At 43.2% G+C, this 16,122-nt stretch overlaps 1 long non-coding RNA gene across 1 annotated transcript; it reads left to right on the top strand.

Moving 5' to 3' along the window:
• The first annotated feature begins 3,945 nt into the window (after positions 1–3,945).
• LOC148142431 (uncharacterized) lies at positions 3,946–11,108 on the top strand. Its single transcript, XR_015752095.1, has 3 exons — positions 3,946–4,890; positions 8,017–8,144; positions 10,885–11,108. It is a non-coding gene; the product is annotated as an uncharacterized LOC148142431 (long non-coding RNA).
• Positions 11,109–16,122: the final 5,014 nt, after the last annotated feature.

Below are 16,122 nucleotides of genomic sequence, written 5' to 3'. Positions count from 1 at the left end.
CAAAAGAGGCTTAACCAAAGTCCTGAACAGCCGCAATATGTTTTCCCAACTCCTATACTCCATGCTTTGGCCAATGAAGGAAAGCATACCAAATGCCTTCCTATCAATCATTTTCGAAAACATTTCAAAACATCAAGTCAATGTTGACACGAATTCCCATGCACAAAACCATATTGCCTATTCAGAATAATTCCTTGCTTTTCCAAATACATGGAAGTGCTTTCCATCAGGATTCAACCCAAAGACCTTACCACCCCTGATGTCAGACTCACCGGTCTATAGTTCCCTGGGTTTTCCTTCCCATCTTTCCCATCCATGTTAGCCAAACCCCAGTCTTCCGGCACCTCACCTGTTGCTATCAATGATACAAATATCTCAGCAACTGGCCTAAAAATTACTTCCCTAGCTTCCCACGTGAGTCCGTGTCGATGTGTGCGTATATAGGAGTGTGTGTGTGTTTATAGTGCAATGGTGGATATCTGTCGTGTGCCATGAACACAAGTTCCCGGTTGAGGCCCTCACTATGGGTACCGAACTAAGCTATCAGCCTCTGCTCGGCCACTATTCGCTGCTGCCTGTCCCGAAGTCTGCCTTGGAGGATGGTCATCCAAATGTCTGAGGTCGAATGCCCTGGATCGCTGAAGTATTCCCCATTGGGAGGGAACACTCCTGTGTGTGTAATTAAATAAACACTACTCTTTTTTTAATGAGGAAAATAAGGTTTTGTGTCCAATTCTACTGTCGGAATCGAGTACTTCATCTGAAGAAAAACTTTTATACTGATCTCTCCACAGGAAGCATAACCTTTCCTCACAAAATCAGAGATAATGTGCACTTTACTCAAAGACACAACCCAGCTGACATCTGTCAAGTGGACAACCTGACAGCTAAGCATTGCCTCCCCACTGCTCCTGATAATGTGACAGTCTGTAGTTTGGTTCACTTGCATTTAAATCAAAGGTTTTAACGGTTTCATCATTTGTAAAAAAATTGAGTTTCAATCATGAGCAAAAGCTCAACAGGATCTGATCATGGAATCCATGGGAGGGTAAAGATTGTTGTTAATTAAATGAAGACGAGCGTAAAGCTGATGTTGGGTGGAAGAGGTATCTTGTAGCACAGTGGTAGCGTCCCTACACATGCTCCAGAGCTGTGCATTAACACCTCAGAATTTCTTTTTAAAAGAATATATGTGTATAAAGCAGACGTTAACCCCTGCGTCTGGTGCTTAGGAACACTTTTGTATTCAGTAATTCAGGATTAACAAAATAATGCAGTAAGCGAAAGCAATATGAAATTAAACTGGCGTGAGACCTAAACAAGTGTTTGAAATAGGTTTCTAGAGATAAAGCAAAAGGTAATCAGAAAAGACAGTTATGCACCGACAACTGGCAGAGGCAGGAAAACTTGCAATTGGGACGCTGTGAAAAACAGAGAAAAAAGATGATATTTTGGGTCTGTCTTCAGAGAGGAACATTCACTCCAGTTCTCAATAAGACAACAGAAGCAATGTCCTAGTGAAAATGAGCAGATCCATGAATTGGTCATTAGTGAACAGAAGTCGTACTGAAAATAAATACAATCCCAACATGTGAAGATCAACTTTCGAAATACTCGGAATATTGGTTGCAGTGAACATGATCGTTCGCTGCCACTCTGGTACATATTTGTCTTTTCTAATCAGCTTTCGCTTTATCTGTAGAAAGCTTTTTCAAACACTTTCGTCTCTCTCACTGATTTAATTTTATGTTGTTTTCTCTCTTAATTCATTTTTTTTTAGTCCTACTGTCCTGAATTCAAAAAGTTGTTCTGAATCCCCAGGCCTGGGGTTTAACATCAGCATGTTTTAAAGCAACCTGTTCATTCCCACTGAACTACATGATGACCCTCCCACCCAACGTCAGCTTTACGCACCGCTTCCTTAAATTAACAACAATCTTTACCTTCCACCTGGATTCAATGATGAAATCGTGTTGAGCGTTTGCTCATGATTTGAACTCAAATTTGTTACAAACGATGAAATATTTAAAATCTTTGATTTAAAAGGATGCAAACTAAACGACAGAGTATACAGACTGACGCATTATCAGGAGCAGTGGTGAGGCAATGCTTCACTGTTAGGTTGACCACTTGCCAGATGTCAGCTTGTTTAAGTAAATTGCACATTGCCGCTGATCTTATGAGGGAAGTGTAGGTTTCAGTGGAGAGTTCAATATAAAAGTATTTCTTCAGATGAAGTACTTGCTTCTGACAGTAAGTATTGCATGCAATACTTTTGTAGAGTGTATTTAATTAAACACACACATTGAATTGTTGGTTGCTGAATAAATGTCTCTCCTTGAGGAGAGTTTGAAAACAGCCACCAGAGTATTGGCATTAAATTGGTTTAAAGCAAAGAAACATGCAAATGACATCAAATTGTTTTTACACTTTACATTCTATCCCTGTTAACCTGGATGGACGTGCTGTGGTTCGTTTGGCCAAGAGAATGTTTTGCAAGATGTAAATGTCTGAATGAAAAGAAGGAGTGGCCCAAAAGGGACAGTGACATAATTTGACGGCTGAAGTGCAGACTCTTTAACTGGTTCAGAGAAGAGGTGATTCAGGTTGGTGATTCTTTTTTATGCCTCTGTCTCTGTTTGTCTGCATTTGGTTCAATCTCTCTCTCTCTCTCCCTCTGTAACTCACTGTCTCCCACTTTCTCATCTCAGTGTCTCTCTCCCTTTGTCTCTTTCTCTCTCCCTGATTCTCCCTCTGTTGCACTCTCTCTTTTTCTCTTCCACTGTCTGTGTCATTATTCTTTTCTTTCTCACTGTCTTCTTGTCTCCCTCAACAACTCTCTCGTTCAATGACTCTCCCTGTTCCTTTTTCTTGCTAGTTCCCCCCACTCATGTCTATATCTCTCTCTCCCACCCCCTCTTTGTGTCACTGTGTGTCTCCTCTGTTTCTGAATTCCTCTCCCTCTGACTTTTCCCTCTCTATCCTTCACAGTGTCTTTGCATCTCGACTCATTCTCTCAAACTAGCCGTCTCTCACTATCGAACTCTCTCTGTCCATCTTTCTCAATCTTTCTCTATGTCTCTCTTATAGTCTCTCTCTCTTTCGTTCTTTCTGTCTCTATCTCTTTCTCTCTGTCACTGTCTCTCCCTCTCTCTCTTTCTGTCACAGTACCTCTCCATCTCTCGGTCTAACTGACTCACACTCTCATTCTGTCTGTCCTTCTTTCTCCCCACTCCACTGTATCTTTCTCTCCCACTATCTCTCTCTGTCTCCCACTTTCTCTCTTTCTGTACATCTCACTGTATCTGTCAACCCACTCTGCCTTGCTTTCTCACTCACAGTATCTCTCTTTTACAGACATATTGCCTCTCTTTCTCTCACTGACTTGTTCTGTTCCACTTTCTTGCTCCCCATGTCTTTCTCACTATCTCTCTCTCTCCTCGTGCATCTCTCTGTTTCTATTCTGTCTCTGACTTGCTCTTTCTTTCACTCTATCTCTCTCGATCCCTGTCCTTCATGGTATCTCTCTCTCCCTCTCACGTGCACACACATTCTCTGTCACTCTGTCTTTCTTTCTCTGTAACTCTCCCTTTCTCTCTCAATGCCTCTCCTCTATTCCTGTTTCCCATTGTCTGTCTCATTCTCCCTCTATCCCAGTCTCCTTTCTTTATACATCTCCCTACCTCTCTCACTGTCTTTCCCCCTCACTATTTCTGTCTCAGCACCTCGGTCCCTTTGAGCCTTCCTCTCCCACTGTCTCCCACTCTCTCTCTCTTTCAGTGTATCTCACTGTTTTCCTCACTCCCTCGCAGTATCTCTTGTTCACACACACAGTAACTTTCTTTCTCACTGACTGTTTCTTTTCAGCTTTTTGATCTCCCCTCCTCCATGTCTCTGTCTCCATCGATCTCTTTCTCTTTGTGTATCTCTCTGTTTCTACTGTCTCTGACTCTCCCTCATTCACTGTCTGTCCGTGTCCTTCACAGTGTCTTTCTCTCGCACCATCGCTCTGTCACTTTCGATCTCTCACTGCCGTTCTCTCTCTGTCCTTCTTTCTTGTTCTTCCCCATGTATGTCTCTCTGTCTCCCTGCTGCCTCACTCTTGTTCTCTTTCTCGCTCTTTCCCTCTCTGCCTCTCACTCTCTGTCGTTTTCTCTCTGTCACTGTCACCTCTGTCTGTCCTCCTTTCTCACTCTATCCCACTCTACACGTCTGATTGTCTCTCTCTGTCTCTTACTCTCTGTGTTACTCCTTGCCTCTGTCTCTCCATCTCTCTCTCTCACAAAACCACAAACTGTCTTTCTGTCTCCTTCTCTCACTGCTTCTCTGTGCGTCTGATTTTCTCTCTCTCACTCTTTTTTTGTCAACTTGTCTCTCTCTGTCTGAAACATGTAGTTGAAGTCAGAACCGTATATTTACAAATACCAGATTTCACAAGGTAATGATTGGACTAGGTTCCCGACAGTGTGGAAATAAGCCCTTCACCCAACAAGTCCACACCGACCCTTTGAAGAGTAACACACCCACATACATTTCCCACATTTACTCTGACTAATGTATCTAACACTATGGGCAATTTAGTATGGCCAATTCACATTACCTTTATATCTTTGAATTGTGAGAGGAAATCGGAGCGCCCAGAGGATCGTGCAAACTCCACACAGACAGTCGCCCGAGGTTCGAATGGAACTTGGGTCCCTGGCGCTGAGGCAGCAGTGCTAACCACTGAAACACTGTGCCACCCCTGTCCTGCTTAATCCGATGAATTCTAATTCTTCAATAACAATATTATTTGGATGGATGGTAAATGATATTTTCCAGCTATACTTTGGGTAGGTTGGTACATACCTGCTGATCCATACCAACATCACACAGACCAAATGCCTGCAGGTCAGGAACAACAGCTCAGTGCTAATGTAATGCAGCCTAAATTTTTTTAATTCTTATGTATCATTGAGGGGGTGATTATCTGAAAATCGTGTTCCAGGAGGCATAAACCTAAGCTTGATTTTCAGTTTGGAAGTATCTGTGCTCAGAGACAGTACGGTGTCTGCAGGGGAGAGCAGTTTTCGAATCTCCGAGTTCGTAGTGGAAAAACCTCAGCTTTCACACGCTGGTGTATTCACTGGCTAGTACAACCTCCATTATCCATCCCTAACTGTCTTTGAAATGAATATGGTGAACCGCGAATCACTGGCAGCAACTGTGGGAAGCAACCAGATTTAATGCTTTGAGTCTGTTTCCCCTTCATCACAACTGATAGCAGGAGAGAATAAGGAGTATTTAGAGTGTTGTGTGGGAGAAGGTTAGAGTTGAGCAGATAGGTGGAGATGGAGCAGAGAGAAAGAGAGAGAGAACTGTGTGTGATAACATAAGCCTTTAAGAGGGATTGGTTCTATTCTGTTTCTCTTCAAAGAGATGTATTCTCAAGAAAAAACAGAGTACCTAGCTTTTTTTTTGTTATGGTCTCGGCCAGAACCCCTCAAAATGTTTTAAGAAGGTAGCCGAGACTCTAACTTCTTCCTATTTTAAAGGCAGATGGAAAGTGGATATTCCCGGTTTAATGCAATTGGTCAAGCCATGCGGCTTTAAGTAGAACAGAAGTTAATTAAACACTACAATTGAAACACGAACTAAAGAAAGCGAAATTTAAAATAAACTAACTATGGAACACATTAACAGACCCGATACAGTAACTACCAATAAGTAAATGTTCCAATTCAACCTTTATGGTTTTCCATGTTTTCTAACTGTGGGGTAAGATTGAAGTGTCTTTTGCTTAAATCCGAGTAGATTGACCAATCGAACCACATCTGCAATGCAACACCTAACACTCAGGTTAGGGTCTAGGCTATGTCCTTGATAGTTTTTAGAGAGTTTGGACTGTTCCATAATATATGAAATGGGCGGGCAGATCAGAAGCTGAATATGTGATAATAAATGCTAAGAACAGGAGAGAATGGGCGTTGGGAGAAAGGGTGACCTTCCCATCAGCGCTGCTCCACCTTCCGATATGATCCTGGCTGACCCTTTATCACGAAGTCGCATACCTGTTCTTTTTTCTCAGACCCACTGACACTTTTAGATTCTGGAAATCTACATGTTTCTTTCTTTAAAAAAAAAACACAATAACTTTGCCTCCAGAGCCCTTTGTTGAGAACGTCTCCAGATGGTCACCATTGCCTAAGTGAAGACATTTCTCAGCATTTCAGTCGGAAATGGTGACCCATGTGTATCCTGAGACCCTGCCCCCTTTCTCTGGACTCCCAGGCCAGAGGAAACATCATCATTGCATCCTGAGTCCTTTCATGATTCTATACACATCAGCGAGGCATTTTACCTTTCTGCATTATCCAGTGAATGCAGGCCCACCGAACCCCAACTTTCCTCATAGGACGAACCTGGCACAGCAGCAATTATTCGGATAAACCCTTGCTGCTATCTCCTCATAGTAGGCATCATTTTCCATAGGTACCTGGATCAATAATGTACAAAATACTCTGCCAACCTGTAGTGTCACCAACTATCTAAGTTTTCAAGCTGTACTAAAATCCTCGGGCAATGAAGGCCAACACAATTTTTGTCTTTCTAACATGTTACTACCCTGCTTCACCTTCATGTTGGATTTCAGAAAATTATGGACAAGGACATCTACGGAGTCATTAATTCATACAGCACGGAAACAGACCCTTCAGTGCAATCCATTCTTATCAATCAGTTTCCCCAAACTAATCTAATTCCATTTCGCTGCATTTGGCCCATATCCCTCTGAACGTTTCACTTCATGTATCTGTCCAAAGGTCATTTAAATGTTGTAAATTGACCTGCATCTACCTCTTTCTCTGGCAGTTCAATCCACACATGAAACACTGTCTATGTAACAACGTTGACCCTCATGCCCTTTATAAATTTCTCTCTTCACACCGAAACACTCCAGTTTTGAACACCCCGATCTTTGGTATTCACCTCATCTATGTCCCTCCTGATTTTATAAACCTCTATCATGTCATCCCTCAACCTCCAGTTCCGCGGTGAAAAAATATCCCAGCCGAACCTTCCTATCCTTATTCAGGTTTATGATGAGAGGTAGAAAGCTATAAAAGCGATCTCGAGGCAATATGTTCACGCAGACGGTGGTATGTGTATGGAATGAGCAGCTAAAGGAAATGGTGTAATTGCAAAATTAAAAGGAATCTCGATGTGTACATTAACAGGAAGTGTTTGGAAGGATATGGGCCGGGTGCTGGCAGGTGGGACAAGATTGGTTTGGGGTATCTGGTCGGCATGGATGGGTTATACCGTAGGGTCTGTTTCTTTACTGTTTTTCTCTATGACTCTATGCCAATATTTCCCCATTCTATCACCATTTGAACAATACTCTGCAATTCTGTCCCTTACTTCCTACAGACGTGGACAATTTCACATTTGCCCCTTCCGTGAGTTTACCAATTTACTGAACTTGTTTATACCTTTCTGAAAGCTCCTTAGCTCCTCTACATCGGTCACAATTATGCACAGGATTGAACCGTCATAAAATCTGGATAGTTTACATTTGATTCACCCATTCGAATTGTTGAGATGTTGTGAATAACTGGACCGACACCAGGGTCAGTTTGTGATCAGTGTGTAATATTGGGAACCTTAGCAATATGCTGTGGGACGTATCAATTCTTTAAAGATACTACGTAAGTGCACATTGTCGAGCTTCTGTTGCACATGGAGACTGAGTACACATCTCCTTTAATTTACCTGCAAGAGAGCTGTGGGACCATTGCACCTATTCTGAAAGGTTAGCTATACCCTGTAACTTCTGTAAGAAACTCCAATCTCATCCATGGGAGATAGCCAGAACATCTGCTTAATTAATGGACAAGCACGACGCAGGACGATAAAGAGACATTTTCTGTTTGTTGCCATGTGTGTCCCTGTATCTCTTTCACACTCTTGCCAATGAAGTACGAATTGAAAGAGTTGTTTTTCTCACCCGTTTCAGTTTTTTATGTGTTTTCCGTATAGCACGGTTCAAGGATGCTGACAAATCTCAAAATGCAGACATTCTGCCTGTTCCTGTTGGTGCTGCTCACAATCCCCATGTCAGATGCGGCTGGACTGGATAACCTTGCCTTGACTGCCGTTGGCATTGCGTAAGTGTCAGTGAAACAGACCTTACCTGACAAGCTCTGTGAGCTGGTGACTGCGCTCAATCTAGAATGAAATCAGAGTCTGGTTGCCTGGAGCAGGCTGGTAATAAATAGAAAGGGCACGGCAGATATATGGAGTGCTCTGTAGCTGTGAGAAATAAGACACAACCCATTACCCAGGACTTTTATTACTGTCTGAGGAAGGGAGTTCCAGAGAAATAAAACCAGATTTCCCGGGGTCATATTACTAGGAGTGAAATTGATAACATCTGCTAACCCCAAAAAAGGCAGAGAGCGAAATACATCAGAGTAAGGTTTGAAGAGAAAGTCTGCAAGTAGTCCACACCAACAATCTAAAATGAACCCATTTCCCTCTGGCTAATGCACCAAACACCATGGGCAATTTAGCATAACCAACGTACCTGCATATCTTTGGACTGGAGGAGGAAACCGGAGCACCCGGAGCAAACCCACGCAGAGAAGGGAAGGCCGCGCAACTTCCCCGCAGACAGTCGTCTGAGGCTGGAACCCAACTTGGGTTCTCTTGAACTACGATGCTGTAGTGCTTAGTGCTAACCACTAAGCCACCAAGCCACCGAGCCGCCCCACGTTTCTTGACCTCTAGTTCCACTTATTGCTACTGCAGCTTTCATTTTCTGTGTTGCCCCCCCCACGACATCCCAACTATTTGTAACCATTACGTGGCATAGGCGGGGTAATGGATCAGTCAAAGGAATTTAAAGTGAAGCTACAGCGAGTTAGGAAGAAGGCTAGTGGCATTCTGTGACTCATTGCAGGAGGATTTTTACAAAAATATGTTACAATATTGCTGTCTGTCACATTACCCTGATTCTTCCTTCAAACATCTCACTGATCCCGGAATTTACTACAAACTGAGATAAGGGCACAACCTGAAGCAACATTGACCTTCCCATGCAAGAATTTTAAATGTAAATTGTCAAATTTCACATTTTCTCTAAAATGATGAGCAATGTTCCAAGTAACTCATCTCAGACTGGGCCCACGGACAGTACACAGAGAATGTTTCACTCAAAGTCCATCCCTTGACTTTACCCCTTTTAGTTTCTGCAAGGCAGCTGGACAGTTGGCGACTGATGATGGAAGAGTGCTTTTCACCTTCTTGATGTGTTTACCTGCTTCCCAATGCAGAAATCCCAAATTGGACGTAGATTTGAAACCCAGCGCATCAACATGTCCTATTATAACCTGCGATGTGAACATTCTCCGAAACTACCCAGGTGGAAATTACCTCGCTGTCTTCCCAAACAGCAGCAGTCGTTGCCCAGAAAGTAAATTGCTGATCCCCGCCCAGATCAACTGGAACTGCACTGCAGCTCAGTTTTTCCATACTCTGCTGAATAACAGAACCCAGCACAATAATCATCCAGTGGGTTGTATCATTCTCTACACCACCTACAGCCCATGTCTAGATCAGTGTTTCAGTAACACGGGGAATTGTGAGATTTTCCCTGCCTTACAAAAATCCCCATTTCGGTACATATGGACTGAACCAGACATTCACAAGTATTTTGCCTTCAGCAAAATATTTACACATGATGCAGATCAGAGGTGACACCAAGAAATCTGGCGTAAGCTGATTGCAGTGGATAATACTGGGTTCCATCAGAAGGTATAATATCGAGTTTAATCAGGTGTATATCATGCTCCACACCAGAAAACTGCATCAACTAAGTACCAAGGATTCAACAAACATATTTAGGCATCTGGGAGTTTCTGTAAAAGTGGGTCATGCCTATTCGGGTAGTTCTATCACATTTAAAATCAGGAGAATAATCAGAATTTACCAGTGATATCCTTACTGCTTAACATTCAATTGATCAGACAAAATGTCATTGGAGAAAAATAGTCTATCATCAACTCAATAAATTCAAGAATCTTTAACAGTCAAAATCAATCCCATTCACAAAATCTTTTTCCCATCCATCAACACTTCTGTAAATGCAAACCAATTCTGGTCGCACATTCTCCATATCATTCTTATTCCACCTCTGCTGATCACTGCATACAGAGTGATCAATAGGAAGCATATAAAATGATGTTCAAACCCAGTGCTGGAGACGTGTGTGAAAAAACTACACAGAGGCTGATGGACAGCTCTAAGTTACCCTTTATTCACACATGAACAGTCCTTAACTTTAGTGCTGTGTCATCCAGAGACAGCTATCAGAGTGCCAGAATCTCCGACACTCTCCCTTATTATCAGCCAGCCAGGGGTCCCTGATTGATTCACTTTCCTGATGGCTTTCCCTGCTTCTATGAGGTCCAGCTCGCTGATCTGGTCACAACCACTGCAGTATGTCCCTAGGAAATAAAGCACATGCTAAAGAGAAACGAGTAAATACCCGGGGTATGAGACCATACTGGAGAGGGAAAGGAAGCTCCACGTTGGTGGAAAAAATATTGAATGGGAAGGATACAAATAAAGTGTGAGGAAGACAGGTTTCATTGTCTAAATGAAGCATTGCATTTGCGATATAGTTTGAGCGTTTGGTACAGAGCATGTCTTCAGATTCACCGATCTTGATTTGTAATCCTCTTTTAGTCATTGAACTCTGCAGTTTCTATATCATTTCCCAATGTTTTCTGTCAGATGCTGTGCTGTTGAAATTGGTTGAAAAGCTGAGATATCATTTCTTTGCACACTTGCTTTCAGTGAAATGAATTGCATGCCTAACTACGCATACTTTTTCCTGCTTCCTAGCCGATCTAGACACAGACGTAGACCTCGGGAGACAATACCAGCGCTTCCGCAGAGGCTCAATGATGGTGCGACCTCGCATGATGATGGAACGTACTGGAACGCATCTCCCAGCTCAGAGAGCAACCTTACAATCTGAATCTCAACTTGTGCTATAAATCTTCTCCAAAATCGCATTTTCTGCTTCTTTTATATGCATATAAAATAAAGTTAATCCCGCTATTGAATCTGATTGCAGATGTATGATTTATCTCATTCACCTGCCACTGATCTCTGTCGATGAGTCGCATTTCTGTTGTGTGAAGCTGGAGAAATAATGGGGATTCTCCAACACTGCAGCCGCATGGTGGGATCAGTGAGGGGGTGGGTTTCGCAAGAACTATTCAGTAGGGAAAGGGAGAGAAAAATGAGTACATGGGAGCACCTAAACAGTGAGGAGAATGAAATGCGGCCTCGAGGGGAACCTGGCTGCATTCCCACAGGTAGGGGCTAAATGGAAGAGGACACAAAGGATTTACTGAACAGGGAGAGAAGATCAGGCCAGGCTGATTGTGAAACAGGCCATCGACATTGGGCAGTTACTGGTCGGAGTATTAATCAATCAGACTCACCGTGACTCTGTTTACAGCAATTATATAGTTAGTGGGTGATGTGCAGATGTGGCCAGGCTCATAGTGAGACTTGGTACAGTCACCATTTAGATTTTGGGCGATGTGTAGATGAGGCAAGGCTCGATTTGAGTCTGTTTGAAGTGAACTTACAGTTATTGGGGGGTGTTAAGCTGAAGGCAAGCTGTTCACATTTTCTGGTTATATACCAAGATGTGCGTACCTGAGGTCAAGGTCACTGTGAGACTGTTTCAAATTATGGTATCTTTACAGCATTGTGTGTAATTGAGGCCAGGGCCACTGTGAGGCAGCTTGCAATTATCGTGTCGATATTGGGAGGTATATAAATGAGGCCAGAATCACTGATCACAGTAACTGCATAGTTGGAGGAGCATGGGTAAAGCTAGGCTCACTGTGAGACATTTTGCAGTCACCAAATTATTACGAGGAACTGCATAGATACTGCCAAGCTTATGTGTACGCCCCAGTGGTAAATTGTGACCAGCTGGCCGTTTTGCAGCAGCTCCCAATGGGGAAATGCATGGTTACAGAAATAGAATGAGGATAGGTCTGGGTGAGATGCTGTTTGGACGGTCGGTGTGGACATTATGACCTCGGTTCACTTTTCAGGGATTCCATGATTCTGACTGGAGAATTCAACTGCATCTTCGATGTGGATGGATGATCCGGACGGGCTGACAGTGAACTGTCCAGATTCATAATGGAAGTTGTTAAAGTCTCCAAGCTACACAACCTATTTAGCATCCCTCTGCAGACGGAGCGCAGTGTAGATACAACTGGTCACAACCAGACCGGTCTATCCATTCAAGGATAGATTTCCTATTTCTGTCCCAGACATTCTTGGTCAGATCCATCGATGCCAAGCCTATGTCATTCTCTGACCACTGCCCCCTGCTGGCCGGCTGTCTACAAGATGCGAGCAAGGGAAGGTGGAAGCTGAATGTGAAATTGATGAACCCAGAAAACAATGACAATCTCAAAATGGATTATACAGTTTGGAGAAATGTGAAACCCTTTTATGAGTCTCTATTGGACTCAAGGGAAACATTGTACAGGAACAGGTCTTTTACCCTCACAGGTGTACAGAAGGCGAGAGAGAGAGAGAGTGCAGGGAAAAGTTGTCCAAAGGCACAAAACCATGTAGAATCTATTCGTGCTGGAGGACCTCCAGGAGGTGAAGAGGCAGCAAGTCTCACTCTCTTGCCTTGGAGGACAGAAAGCAGATTTCTGGTCCAGTGTCAACACCGTGGAGCAAGAGGAGACGTGCTTCTTCCTGTAGGTGCACAAGTAGAGCTCTGCATTCAGCAGCCTGAAGGAAAAGCAAGTTTGGTAACGCCATCTTAATCTGACATTATGCCAGTCTGTATGACAACGAAGCCCACAGAGTCGTTCCTGTCCTCTATCACGGAGGTCTTAGACAGCAGCACACAGAAGAGTCTGCACACAGTTGTCTCTGGATGAGCTGACAAAGGCCCTCGAGTGCTTAGAAAAGATTAAAACTCCTGGAAGTGACGGCTTACCGACCAAGTTTTATTTAGTGTAAGGTGCAGTAGTAAGGGGATTGGGGTTGGGTGGGTTATTCTTTCGAGGATTGGTTGGGCCAAATGGCCTGTTTCCTCACTGTAGGTCATCTAATCTCAGCAGGTGAGTTGGAGGAGATTTGAGAAGATCTTTTTTTCAATTCACGTGATGGGCGATAGATGTAACGTTTACCTGAGAGAATGTTGGAGCTAGGCACTCTCACAACATTGAAGAAGCATCTGGATGGGTAATTAAAATGCCAGAATTTAGTGGCATTTGGACCAAGTGCAGGGAAATGAGGTTAGTGTAGTTTGCTGCTGGTTGTCTGCTGACGCATGGTGGATGGAAGGGCCTGTTTCTATGCAGTATGACAATAAGTTACAAAGGTACAGACTAGATAAGGTTATAAGTTCACAGGGGTTGCAGGAAGAGGAGGAGGAAGCAGACATAGTATGTAGTGTAGAAAGACGTTAATCAGTTCGTGTTTATTGGAAGGATGGAAAAAGGTTACAACAATAGCAAGGCTGCGGGCGATTACAGCGATAGGGATCGGTGTCAAGACTGGGTGAGGAGAGTAACGTGGAGGGCTGTAGGCAATGGATAAGGTTACAGTGTCAGCAACGATTCTTCAGACTGAAGGAGATAAGGAAGGACAAAAAGACAGCTGTAGGGAACGGAGTTGATTATCACAATCAAAAGAATGTTACAGGAACCTGGATAGTTTTAGCGGCAGCCGGAGATTACAGCGTTAGGAAGGCTAGTCGTGACTGGTGAAAGTAGAGGCAGACACCAATGTAGCAACAGGAGAAGGTCAAACTCAGAGAACATTGTAGAGACTGAATGAGGTAACAGACATGGGGAGGATCAAAGAAGTTTCAGAAGTTGACAGGAATACTGAGTGTACTAGAGACTGGAGGAAGTTATACGTGGAGGGAAGAATGTAATGATTGGGGAACTTTAAGCAGTTCAGGAGATTTATATTAACGGTAGGAGATTATAGAAGAAGTGAATTTCTGTGGGATGGGAGGAAAGAGTGTTCCAGGGGCGGAAGGAAGGTGCACAAATGAGGAAGGTTGCAGGATTTTGCAGAGACTGGAGGAAATGGGAAAGATAGTGATTACTGCAGTGACTGGGGGACAAGACTGCTGAGATTGGGCATGTTTTAGACACCGGAGCAAGTTACAGAAATAGAGAGAGTAGTCGGGACTGGAGGAGGTGACAGAGATTGGCGCTGTTATAGAAGTTTGAAAGCTGAAACACAGGATTATAAGGCATGACATAAATACTTTGTAGAAGACAGAGAACAGAATAGAATAAAAAGATATCAAACTTTATTAACAGCCTCGGAAGAGGCCTGCGTTCACCTGTTGAACTGAGTTTTATTAAAATAGCAGGTGACAGCATGTCATGTTGTTGAAAAAGCCGACACTCATAACTGACCCTCAAAAAAACAGGCAGATCGTCAGTATTGGTTCTCTGAGAGACAGCAGTTTCCCAGTACTGAACATCAAAATATGAGGCATATACTTATTTGTGATTCATTTATAAAGATGCACTCCCTTGACTGGAATGCTGATTATGAATCCCTCCATCAGTCCGACCCTCTGACAGTGCTGAAATACCAAGGTCCTTAACCCTCTGATCAGAAAGCACTCCCTCCTTTCTGACCACATTGCATTGAGGCACGGCCTCCGAATCGACCCTGTTAAAATGTGCCATACACTCAAAACTGAAACTGACAAGAAGGCACCTTCTCAATATTTACTCTCTGATCATAAGGCACTTTCCCTTGTACTGATCCTCAGTGCACCACCAGCTCATTACTGGGCTCTTGGCAGAACTTCACTACCTCTAGAGATGTGATACTTACTCAATTCTGACTATCTTATAATGAGGCATTGCCTCATGGTTTACCCTCAGACAAGGAAGCAATTATTCAGAATTGACGTTTTGACAATGAGCAACTCCCTCATAACTGGCCCTCTGACAATGAGGAACTCCCTTAGAACTGTCCTTCTAGTGGAGTTGAGGAGCTCCCTCACTACTAAGCATATAATTGTGATGTAAATTCTCAGCTCTGACCATCTAACAATGAGACACTACCTCAGTACTTACACACTAGCTACGAAGTCCTCCCTCAGAAGCAACCTTCTCAGAGTACTTCAATTCCTTGGTACTGGTAGTTTAATAATCCTGACCTAATACTAAAAAGGACCAGGCTGAATATTGACTCATTGTTACTCGTGCAATGCCTCAGTTCTGACCCACTGATAATGACAAACTCCCCAAGTACTGACTCTTTGACAAACAGGCACTGCCTCATATTGACCCTCTGACAATGAGGCAATCCTTCACTACTGACCCTGAGGAAAAAGAGCCTCCAGTGACTGTCTGCGTGGCGAGTGTATATTCTCCTCGAGTCTACGTGGGTTTGCTCTGGTGCTATATTTTCTTCCCACAATACAACGATGTGAAGGTCATGCGAATTGACTGTGAGAAATTGTCCATGGTGTTCAGTGACGTGTAGCTTTGGTGCATTAGTCAGATGTAAATGGAGAGCAATAGGATAGGGGGATGTGTCTGGGTGGGTTCAACTTCAAAGCGATGGTGCGGATTTGTAGTCCATGACCAAATATTGCATCGTCCAAATTTCATTCCTGCTTGTCTCTGTAACATCCTGCATATTATAAACAAATATTACCTGTTAGAGGTTTCACTACTGCTTTGCTCTTATATCCCGCAGATCGTAAAAAAAAAAATCCCTTCCAGATATTATTCCTGCTTGTCTCTGTAGCATCCCGCAGGCCTTAAAAAATCTATGACCTCTTCCAGGTTTCACTCCTGCTTGTCTCTGTAACATCCTGCAGATTATAAGCAACTATTACCTCTGAGAGATACCACTCCTGCTTTGCTCTGTAACATCGTGCATACCATGAACAACTATTACCTCTTCCAGATTTCATTCCTGCTTGTCTCTGTAGCATCCTGCCGACCATAAACAACTATTACATCTTCAAGTTTTAACCCCAGCCTGTCTCTGTAAAAATCCTGCAGTCCATTAACAACTATTACCTCTTCAAGATTCCATTCC

This window comes from Chiloscyllium plagiosum, unplaced genomic scaffold, assembly GCF_037043375.1.
Source record: "Chiloscyllium plagiosum isolate Xiang-an unplaced genomic scaffold, Cpla_swu_hap1 HiC_scaffold_29, whole genome shotgun sequence".
In the NCBI taxonomy this organism is placed as follows: Eukaryota; Metazoa; Chordata; class Chondrichthyes; order Orectolobiformes; family Hemiscylliidae; genus Chiloscyllium; species Chiloscyllium plagiosum.
This window is presented reverse-complemented; position numbering and strand designations above follow the sequence as displayed.